Source organism: Amblyomma maculatum, chromosome 10, assembly GCF_055883805.1.
Source record: "Amblyomma maculatum isolate TAMU_Amacu chromosome 10, ASM5588380v1, whole genome shotgun sequence".
Lineage (NCBI taxonomy): Eukaryota > Metazoa > Arthropoda > Arachnida > Ixodida > Ixodidae > Amblyomma > Amblyomma maculatum.
Genome location: NC_139353.1, coordinates 161,098,187 through 161,103,951, shown reverse-complemented (window position 1 = coordinate 161,103,951; position 5,765 = coordinate 161,098,187). Strand labels below are relative to the sequence as shown.

General features: G+C 45.4%; 1 long non-coding RNA gene across 1 annotated transcript; it reads left to right on the top strand.

Moving 5' to 3' along the window:
* The first annotated feature begins 840 nt into the window (after positions 1–840).
* LOC146177799 (uncharacterized) lies at positions 841–3,100 on the top strand. The gene is made up of 2 exons (XR_014701362.1): positions 841–1,543; positions 2,365–3,100. It is a non-coding gene; the product is annotated as an uncharacterized LOC146177799 (long non-coding RNA).
* Positions 3,101–5,765: the final 2,665 nt, after the last annotated feature.

Here is a 5,765-nt window from a genome sequence, read left to right as displayed (position 1 = left end):
GCTAAACGCACACTCAATCAAGTTTGCCAAGGGAAACCTGAATTTCCCCTTTTATTTCAAACCTTACAGGAAAATAGCTTTGAAACCACAGGTTTTCTTTTTTCCCTGCCTATATGGAATCGCTCAAAGACGGTCCTGAATTACGTGTGTATACCAAGGGTCAAAGACATGCTCATCCGTTAGTAAATATTGAGATACTACTCATTTACGCGGGATACTATAACAAACTAATAAGATATCTGAACAGAATAATGTCTACACGAGAAGCTAAAGTGAAATACATTAACCTATTAAATTAGATCTTACATTTTTATTCTACTCATTTACACACAGAGCTTTAACCAGTAAATGCTTTTAGTTTGAGCTGGTTTACTTGCGAAGCTAAATAAAATAAACGGCTATTAATCGAACTAGACTATTAAAATGAAATTTAAAGGTTTGTCGACACCCGGAAAAGGTACGTCTAAACCGTAGGGCGATAAAACACACACTGCTGGGACTGCTGATAATACCTAAACCTTAGCAAAGTACATTTAGGCTTACAGGAAGTACTGGTGTTACCTTAAGCAGAGACTGCAGTGCAAATTGAGCGAACGCGCCTAACTCGTGGTTGCTTTTCAAAGTAGGAGAGAAAACAAAAAAAAGCATGTTCAGTGGCATTTGTCATGACAGCGACAACTCTGCCCCTAAACCAAATCAAGCATGAAGCTACTTAGGTAGTGCAAATAATAATAATAATAATAATAAACAACGAAGGACCCTATACACTCACTGAAATTTGTCAAAATTGCTAGAGCGAAAGACAAATTAGCAACGAAATGTACGGAAAAATATCACATACTGGCAATTACCATCCAGTTTACTGATTGGAAAATTATTTTCCATCAAAATAATAAAGTGAATAATATCCTGAGGCTGGCAAGCGCTAGTTCCCAACAAGAAGTCTCACGCTCACGGTTTTGGTGATCGGGCGTGAAGATGAGGCGGCACGATCAGGGTGCGATCCAACGCAATGGTGAAGATTTGGCCGGGCCACCCAGCGCAGAATCCCCGAAAAGCTCAATCGACCATCAGGTTCGCTGCCAATGCTGGGGAGGCAGCTTCCACCCGCAGTGGGACACAGTAATTTCCTCTATGCCGACGGTCAGACTGAAGCTCTTGTAGGTTTGCTGTCGCACTTTTGTTACATGCACACAGCTAATAGCGAACAGGCGCTGGCACACGCACACACACCAGCATACACAACATGCAGCATGCCCGCCAGCCACATCGAACTCCGATGTCTGCCACCGAAAAGGAACGCGATACCAAGTGCTTAGGGGCACGGAGTTGAAAGGGAGAAGGGAAAGAAGCAAGCACACACAAAACGGAGAGCGCGAGGCCTCCGCGGTATAGAGCGTGGCAGCGAGGAGGAGAGATGAAATGCGAGCCAGCGACGCAGGGGCCGCCGCTGTCTGAGAGGGAAGAGGGGAACGCAGGAGAGGAGGAGTCACTGTCTAGCCACTGCGGCCCTCGGCGAAGCAACCGCCAGCTGTCTCTGAGGGTGAGTCACCGTCTGACAGCGCGGAGGGGGCCGTATACTGAACTGCCATCTTTTTCTTGATATTTTGAATCGCTCAACTTAACCGACCATGCTTTTGTGCACCGGACTGCGGCCGCATTTTAAATGAAAATGCGAGTTAGTAGGCGGAAAGAGGAGCATGTAGCTATAACCCAGCACCCTCCCGGATTAAGGAACACATGGTGTAATAATTATAGTGCAGCGAAATCTGCAGAATATTTGAAATGTGAGTCGTAGCTATTTTCTAAATTGGATACAATTAACACGCAGGCCATGCTGAGTGTAGAAAAATTGAAGCTCGACCACATGATGCCAATATTGGATATTTTCAGAAGGTAGACGAAGGCTATATATTGCTAATATACAATAACTATAGCGCCTACATAATTAAGGCCCAGATGAGGTTATATAAAGTCCTGTTGATGCCAGGCATATGGCACTGGTCTGTCTATATAAGGTCATGACGATGCCATATATGCCCTTTATCAGGCCACATAAGGTCGCGAGGATACCATATATGCCCCTGATCAAGCCATATAAGGTCCCGTTAGCCGTTCAGATGTGGATTATATGTTGCATGATATGGCCAAATCTGAGCCATATAAGGGCAACATTTTGCACGTATATGACCTTATCTGGCCCAGATAAGGACTTATTTGCTGCCTTATATATTTGTATCTGGCAGCATATGTTCCATATCTGAAGCAGATATGGGATTTCCGTAAGGGGCTCCACGATGGACTGGCCCTTACACGATAACAAAGCGCGCGTCTCGGCTTTCTTACTTTATTCGCCATGTGCAGGGTGGTCGAGAAGCCAGACCAGTCAACGTGGCCGATCTCCGAGCTTACCACGGCCGTGCACTAGCCACATAGAACCACTTGACCTACCAGGCACTACGGGTACCCACGCTCGGCGGATACCTCCAAGCATGCGCCCCGCCAGCAGCAGTACCAGTTCCGTCCTTATCCCGCGTTATTGTTGTTTTACACGTCGGGAGGTGTCCCGTCTTGAGAGGGGGGGAGTGTGGGGCCCCACAGCCCCTTTTAGCGTTTCGAACCGCGCGCGCTTTTTTCTGTTTGTGTTGGTGTCCGCCCGGGCAGTGCGAGTACGCATGAGCGAGCTGCCCGGAGCGGGGGCGGCATGTTATCGGCGCGAGACAGAGGGTAGATAAGCGCGTTGGAAGCAGGGCTCGGGGCTTTTTCGTCGGGCGGCCGGCCAGAGAAGGGTGGCGTGGCAGCGTCCCAAGCCGGCGGGATGTACACGGACGACGGAGCGGAGTCCTGCGAGGCGAAGACGGAAGCGGCGCCTTCAAGGAAGCCTTAGGAGTGTTAGCGTGAGTGCTGCCACGCGAGTAGCAATGTTTTTGTACCGTGATCAACGCTTTGGCCCTATTACTCGCCCTATCCGCGCCGCAGTGTGTTTTGTGTTGTCGCGGTGAAGCCCTGACCCATGTTCCGTTTTATTCTGCATAGTCCATTGTCGCGAACTTCTACGGCATGTTTCCAGCGCAGTTTTGACCAATGCTGTTTCTTTTCTATTTTATACTTTTCTGTTGATCCGGAATAAACCGGTGTTTTTAAGAAAGACTTGGTTTTCACTCGTCGGGCGAGACCATCGCTCGCGAACCCGTATTCTAGAAGGCGGAGCCTTCACAGTTCATCTTCCTCTCCGTGTGCAAGTTGTTGTGGCCAGATGCAGTAAATTCACTATTTTTATTTCTATATAACATGGCTTTCTGAAGATGGTGAGCTCTTTTGTCCAATCCTGTAAGAAAGCAGCAAAGAGCTCCCAAATCTTCCTCAAAACTGTGTGATATCTTTAATGCTAACTGCGGCGTGGTGTCACTCAAAACATGTAGTTGAGGTAGATTTCTCCCCCCCCCCCCCCTCTTTTTGTTCGTTCAAATGAGGACCAGCGGACACTAACTCTTGCTTTTGTAATGCCCTAGGCCCCTCCTTAAGGCAGTACTCCAATGTCAATACCATTTTTATAGCTATGGCTGTCCAACAGCACTAATGTCTTTTTATACACTTCTTTTACTAATCTCTTACCCAAGTGGTGGCTTATACTGCGGGGGCGAAAGTCTCTGGACAGTATGTCTGGAGATTTTGGACTAGAATCGCGATGTAAACGAATTGTGACCTTATTTCTCTTGCACATGAAAGATCTAACGTTCAACTTTCAGTAATATGCGTTGTGGGGCTAGTTGGTTCATACTTGTATTTTGTGTCGTCTTTTTGTGCGCATAAAACCTATCTGAGTTCAACTTTCACATCGACAAGTATGGTCCGAGTTTCCTGGTCGATGTGAAAGTTATGTGCTTTGATTGCAGTTTGTGTAGTCCACACACTTTTGTCCCCGATATTACACAGGGGCAAATTAGGCGCCTTTACAGGGGCAGTTTCTTTGGCGCCCACTACCTTCCCCATAAAAAAGCTACAGTGTTTCTTGTCAACAGCTGGCTGCATTTATAAAGGCCATTATTTTTTTGTAATTTGTTGTGCATAGTTGAGAAATACATGACATACATGCACAGCTGGTTGCCAGAATTATGCAACCATATTTCAGTAACTAACATCCATGCTCCATGCTGCCAGTAATACATTAGGAGCTTGTGGTTGTCAGCTTTTTGTGTTTTGTGTAACTATAAGCCTTGCTATTGTAATGTCACGTATAGCGCTGTGGGTAAACAAATAACTTTACTTTTAACTCTTGTAGAAGCATGAACACTGCGCAATCACTGCGGCGGGGCTGTGGGTAAACAAATAACTTTACTTTTAACTCTTGTAGAAGCATGAACACTGCGCAATCACTGCGGCGGGCTATGCTTCCACATTGGGCTTTAGCCACATGTCAAATGTCTATCTTTATTCTGCTGCAGCAGCTTGCATGTTATCAGATAAGTTACTTCGTCGCAGCTGCTCTAAGGAGACGCTTTCTAGACGCTTGCAGCCTAGATGTTGATGTCGATATACCCCTGACACGCCCAGGGAATGTCTTCGGTAGAGGTTACATGGAAACCAGCGAAATGTGCAGTTTACAGAACAAAAAGGTAGCAATTTTAAATGATGTTATTATTGATCATTTCTTTTCAGAGCAGGAACAATGACTTTAGAAATCTGCCTGTTAAATCGCTCAAAATGCAGGTTTCTGCCGCCAATGCGTACCTGTGTAATACTGCAATGCTCTGGCTGTGCTTTATGTTCATATACAGCATCCTTTATGCTTAGTTTCTCTGCATGTGCACTCCATGTCTTGGGCATTGCTGAGGGTGCATAGAAGCAAGCATAACGTGCCATGTTTGGTCAGAGTGGCATGTTCAAAGAGACGGCATAAAAACATTAAAATACTGAATGCCAGGTTCTGGTCAAACTACGTTTGTATCTTTTGTTATTCTGCATGGGTTTTGCTGCAGTTATATGACCTTTCTATATAGTATGTGACAGTTCTGAATGGAGATGCATGCGTACAGTGCCATCTGGAAAAAGCAATTGAGAGAAACTGGCAGTTGCCCTTGGAGATATGTAATCAAAGTTCAGCACAGATAACTTGAATTTCATTTTCCCTTCTATTGCAGAAGGAGCCCAACCTGCTCTTTCCATCTTAGGCATGAAAGACCAGCAACAGCTGATCGAGCAAATGCACAGGATAGTAACTGCTCCTGGAATCCCGGCCTGCGGAGGCCGCCCACAGAGAACTCGATCATCTCCTCGCTAATTCCGAAATATTAGGTTTCAATAAATACCTTTTCCTCTACCACCTCCCCAAGGGAAGAGCTGTCACGGCCAAGGATAATTAAAAAAAGTTATTCAAGTAGATTCTTAATACTCCAGTTGGCCTGCATTTTACCATGCCATTCCTTAACATCTATATTTTTTTAGTGTAGGCTATTTATGCATGCAGTTTTTGCAATAAAGCAAAAAAAATGCTTTTTTTACAACCTCGCATGCTGGTATGCCTATGCATTTCGCATGTTTTCAGGAATGGTGCATTTGTGTAAAGCTCAGCTAGCATATGTGCCTCTTTGATGGAAGTTTTAATTGCACACTGCTGTTCAGTGCTTTGTGTGTGAAAGTAAAGCAGACAACAGGAAACTTGAACCTGTTGCATATTCTATTGTCTGCTTTACTCTCACGACAAAGGCATTGAGCACTAGTATGTGACTGAAATTTCCATGGCGCATGCTTGCTGAGCTTTACAC